Source organism: Leiobunum rupestre, chromosome 1, assembly GCF_980474605.1.
Source record: "Leiobunum rupestre chromosome 1, qqLeiRupe1.1.hap1, whole genome shotgun sequence".
Lineage (NCBI taxonomy): Eukaryota > Metazoa > Arthropoda > Arachnida > Opiliones > Sclerosomatidae > Leiobunum > Leiobunum rupestre.
The window spans coordinates 57,427,738-57,433,924 of NC_143384.1; positions in this window are offsets into that span (position 1 = coordinate 57,427,738).

The window sequence follows — 6,187 nt, forward strand, 5'->3', positions numbered from 1 at the left end:
CACTCTGGCAAGTCGGTATTAAGCGGGGGGGGGTGAAAGTTCCCCCCCTCTATAAATGGTTTTTATTTTTTTACGAAGCAACTAATTGTCACAAAATTGTGAACTAAATTTTATTAGATTCCTTATTGTAGCACGCGCTTACCTGATGGTTTCGGAGATGTTCAGTGCCGTAGCTGAAGGGGGGTGCGCATTAATGTCTACCCCCTCTTTTTTAAAAACGCATACATTCCGATGGGAACAGAAAGGTTTTAATTTTATAATTAAATACTATTCATGTTCTGTTTAATTAGCTTACGAGGCTTTGAAAAATGTCCCCCACTAATCTCTAAGTCAAGTTGTAACGTCACTATAAGATTTTGAAATTACCCCCTCCTCCACTTGACAGGCGCTTGTGCGTCCTTAGTTGAGAAACGTGCCGGTATGGGCGCTAGTAGAGTGAACACTAATTTTAACGCGTCTCAGCTTCAACTGTCGCGCGCGAAAAAATGTCGAAAATGACAGCCGGTAAAAATAGAACGTTTAAACAGGGTTTAATTTGCCAAAAAACTAATAAAACTGGTCTGCAATTTGCGAAAGAAGATTCAATAGCTAAAATTATAGACTATGCTAATTCTTATAATAAATATGGAAGTTATAAGTTTAAAGCGCTAACTGATAGAATTCGTCAGAGTGATCTCAATCGGGATACAGCTGCTATTATATATCATAGACAATGTTACCAATCTTTAACTTGTCGATCGAAACTTGAGCGAGCTAAGAAGAAACACGAAAAAGAAAAACAAGATATCACTAATATTTGTCGAAAAGGTGATATTAAATGCCTACTCTTCCGCTTCTTATTTTAGAAATATACCTAATTAAAATTAATGTAGGGAAAAGACGACACGAAATTTCATCTTCAAACTCAAACGACCAAGATCTTTCGACAAAGAGCGTTGTATTTTTTGCCAACAAGAAAAAAATTAACCTATTCACGAAGTTGCAACACCCACTATGGGGGCTCAATTAAAAGATATAGCTTTAAAAACTAAAGACGACAAAGTTAGAACTTATCTTAGTGGTCTTGTATTTACAGAAGATCCCCTAGCCGCGGTAGCCTATGGCATGAAATATCATCTTTAACTTTCGTAAAAAGACAAACTTACAATGAATGCCAATTAGGAGATCTAGAAAATGATAAGTTCAAGAGAATAGTTGCGGACCATGCAATAATTGACACACTGTCTAGAGAACTTTACTCTGACAGTAATGCCATTTTGAACATGAATGATATTCAAATTACTTATAAAAATATTCTCGAAGAAAATGGCATCGACGTTGTTGAAAACCGTAATTATAAACGCCACTTGAAAAATCTCACTCTGACAGTAATGCCATTTTGAACATGAATGATATTCTAATTACTTATAAAAATATTCTCGAAGAAAATGGCATCGACGTTGTTGAAAACCGTAACTATAAACGCCACTTGAAAAATATCATACTTGAAAGAATTACCGACGTGCAATTCAAGAAGTCCGATGTGGTTAATCAACCTGAAACAGAACTTTAACGGAAGCAGCGAGAATTCTGAGAAATGAAGGGTTAAAATTGCTGAAATGGAAGTTTGAAGGCGACTTTACGAATTATCAAGAAGCGAAGCTAATTACGCAGTTCTGCAAAGAAGAAGTAGAAGAAGTATGTAGGCCTACTCTACAGCCCTAAGAAACAGGAGTCGCTTGAACTCCTGTGTTGGCAACTTTATTCTTCGCGTGGTTTGCAAGGTGAAAATCTCCCTCCTACAAGGGGCGCAATAAAACCACACATATTGAGAGCACATTACCTGTGTTTTGTTTGGAAAGGATCTAAAGAAAACCACCCTAAGACACCACTCCCAGTCCCAGAAAACTCGGGATGGAAAATAAAAAAAGACAACCCGGGTAAATATGAAGCTATAACCAACTTCGAATTACCAGCACCAGAAGCCATTTTAGAATTGATTAAATGTGGGTGCAAAAGTGGCTGCAAAGGCAATTGTTCTTGTCGGAGAAATGACTTATTTTGTACAGACGCCTGTTTTTGTTTAGATAATGGCAATAATATTCCTATACTGAATTTAGACATGTCCGACGATGATGAAGATGGAGAATACTTCCTTTTTTCATTAGATTAAAGAAATACTGTATTTATATTTCAAAATTAATTTTGTAATATTAAGTAGTCAATAAGTTCAAGTACCTGATATTAAATTTATTTCTACGTATTTGTTTCGACGCAAGTGTGGTAATTTAACAAAATAATTGCATTACATAAATCAGTATTATTAAGGGGAAAGAGTTCTGTTTCCATTGTCTACTTTTTCGCTATTTCAAGCTGAACTCTTTTATTTTTGTGTTTTTACTTATAAAATTCATATTTACGTGTAGTACAGCCTCTGGTTTAGTGCTTAAAATAAGTCTGACAATTTTAAATTTTAAAGTAATTTAGTTATTGCGTTCTAGTTCGAACCCCCGGAGCTAAACAAGTTGAGCAAGCGCGCAAACTACCCTTTAGTTAGGACCTTATATCTCGTTAACTATTAATATTAGAATTAAAACAAATATTTTAAGCACTAGAGGTAGGTTCAGCCTATTAATAGAAATTTAATTCGTTTGTGTAATTGTTAATACCAAAACCTACAGCTTGAACGAAAAATAGGTTTTTACGATACTCTTCCCCCTTAAGATAGAAAAACCAAGTAAAAGTCATATGCCTAATGATAAATTACGGGATTACACTTTGGTGGGGGTAATTTCAAAATCTTATAGTGACGTTACTACTTGACTTAGAGATTAGTGGGGGACATTTTTCAAAGCCTCGTAAGCTAATTAAACAGAATATGAATAGTATTTAATTATAAAATTAAAACCTTTCTGTTCCCATCGGAATGTATGCGTTTTTAAAAAAGAGGGGGTAGACATTAATGCGCACCCCCCTTCAGCTACGGAACTGAACATCTCCGAAACCATCAGGTAAGCGCGTGCTACAATAAGGAATCTAATAAAATTTAGTTCACAATTTTGTGACAATTAGTTGCTTCGTAAAAAAATAAAAACCATTTATAGAGGGGGGGAACTTTCACCCCCTCCCCCCCGCTTAATACCGACTTGCCAGAGTGGGAACATTGGTTTTATTTTTTGTTGATAACCCTAAAATAATAATCCAGAGTCAAATCGCTTTTTACAGAGCATGCAAGCGGAATTACAACTTCACCTGCACTATAATGTGAAATAAACTGACACATGAATTCTCCTAGAATGACTGAAAAATATCAAACTGTTTTTGTATAATTTTTATGTACATCGAAGCCAGATGGGAAAAGAATTTGACTACGCTCAATACTGTCTCGCCACGAGTAAAGTGTTGACGGAGGCTAGACATTCCCTTCTAGGTTTCCACTTCTTTTAAAATGTTATCTAGCGTATTTTGTGTAGTTTTATTTTTGGTTATTTCTAAGGTTTTTCAGCCATTTTTGTTTTATACGTTTCCAAACGTTGGATTTTTAGATTAATCAAGCTATACGGTGTGTTTAAACGCATACGCCGTATCGATAAATGGTGTTACATCTACCATTTTATCTGTTTTTCATGCAATGGTAATCCAAAACACATTTAACTTTCGTCGACATAAACATTGCGGTGTTGTTTAAGGATTCTTGCTCCAGTAAAAATACTGATTTCCTTAAAGGGATCCCTCACTCACAACAGGGGAAGGCATTGGGGTCACAAAAAAACTGGTTTTGAAGCACACTGCAACTCTGGATTTTATGTTACCCCTATGCCTCCCCCTGTTGTGAGTGATGGATCCCTTTAAGTACACTATATTTATAGAAGTGCGTGATAGAAATCAAACGAAGATACTTCGAATCTATTGAACAATTACCTTGCCAATCTGGCGCTTTAAAGAAAGCTATTGACGAGTCCCTGAGTGATAAAATATTTTTCTTTAGCACAATATTAAATATCAGATAATTTATTTTTTGGGTATAACAGACTATTTTTTTGAAAAATTACATATTAATAAGGTAAATTATCATATAACTAAAAGTAAATAGCTTGTAGTTAAAAATTAATATTGTTTTGAAGGTAGTGTAGAAGTCGAAAATTGGAACCCTACGTAAATCGCCCAATAATAGTCAATTATTTCCCCGTGTAGTTATTTCTTTAGTGAAATTAATTCTTCGAAGTCAGCACAATTTTCATCTCAATAATAAGTGTTCCATGTTAATGTATTTATAAACTTGTCTCAATACAAGCGATGATACTGTTGCAGAAGCGGCCCCTAAAGTAGCGCCAAAACCTTGTTTCTGAAGAAATGACACCCTTTGATATTTGGTTTAACACCAATCGGTAAAGTGGGGCCAGCGTAACATACTGTCATGTGTTACATTATCACTCGTTAGTTTTCTACGAAGGTTTTATTCTTTCATGGAAACTTGTGTAGGTGATATGACGTAAATAACGGCGCTGTGAACGAATAATGAAGTTTAAGTCAAACTTCGTGAGTATTTTCAAAAATGCGAGACCAAACTTAAATCAAAATGCTTATACAAAATCGAATTCACGTTTATCAATTCAGACTTTAAATTTATTTTTTTATTCCTTGTGTTATTGAAAGGATGACAATAGAAACAGGCTTGATGCCATGAGGGATAAAAAAATTAGAATTGACAAATACTACATGTAGTTGTCGAAGAAAACAAAGTGCGCAAACATGTGGCACATGATTGCACACAAACCTCTCAAAAAGAAACATTTTCTTTTTTCGAACGAAGTACCATATTTAACACTCTGGTATTTTTTGCTGAAATCTGTACATTGTCCATGAGTCTCTTCTATGGGGAATCGTCTCTTAGGTACTAAAATAGTAAGTTTAAACCCAATATTAATTTATTATGTCGTATTCTTTAAAAAACCATTTGCAACCGCATTCGTCTTAACTATAAGTGAAAAAACAGCCAATTACTATTTTCTTTGAATGACAATAATTGGATGATATAAGCGCTAGTTTTGGAAATTGTCTAATCAAATCTAGTTTAATCGGCAATATGTGGCGTTTTTAATAAACTGGTATATCTCTCATGAGTACACTTCTGTACGAATAAGTATTGTTCCTTCGGTGAAACGCGAGCCCAGTGTTGTTCATAAAAAAAGTGCAATGAACATTTTTTGTATGACACTCTGTTTTCCAAAATAACTGTTCTATGGATCTTTCTGAATTGTGAAGTAATTATTATTGTGTCTGCATTTATACTGCGGAGGAAACAATAATCTATATATAAGGCATTTAAAAAAAGGATTTTGTACGTGTTCATATCTATCATTGTACATTTTAAGAAACTTTATTGAACAATTTTATGACCTCTGTACAACGAACCCCTTCCATTTTTGCACAAAATATCATAGACCTATAGAGGAGAGGGATATTCATTGTTGTGCATAATATTTGGCGAAATAAAACTAAAAATTTTGTAATATTTTTGCTTGAATTTTGAAGAGGAGCTACATGTACCCTCTAGGTTTCGAACTCCAAAATGTTCCACAACTGCCCCTTGCGTTTAAATTTTCGTATCTGTTTCTCAGGTGCCACAAAGAAAAACCAAGTAAAAGTCATATGCCTAATGATAAATTACGGGATTACACTTTGGTGGGGGTAATTTCAAAATCTTATAGTGACGTTACTACTTGACTTAGAGATTAGTGGGGGACATTTTTCAAAGCCTCGTAAACTAATTAAACAGAATATGAATAGTATTTAATTATAAAATTAAGACCTTTCTGTTCCCATCGGAATGTATGCGTTTTTAAAAAAGAGGGGGTAGACATTAATGCGCACCCCCCTTCAGCTACGGCACTGAACATCTCCGAAACCATCAGGTAAGCGCGTGCTACAATAAGGAATCTAATAAAATTTAGTTCACAATTTTGTGACAATTAGTTGCTTCGTAAAAAAATAAAAACCATTTATAGAGGGGGGGAACTTTCACCCCCCCCCCCGCTTAATACCGACTTGCCAGAGTGGGAACATTGGTTTTATTTTTTGTTGATAACCCTAAAATAATAATCCAGAGTCACATCGCTTTTTACAGAGCATGCAAGAGGAATTATATTTTTCGATAACATCGCCTGCACTATTAATAGTTAAACAAATTTTGAATTTGGACCCTCCC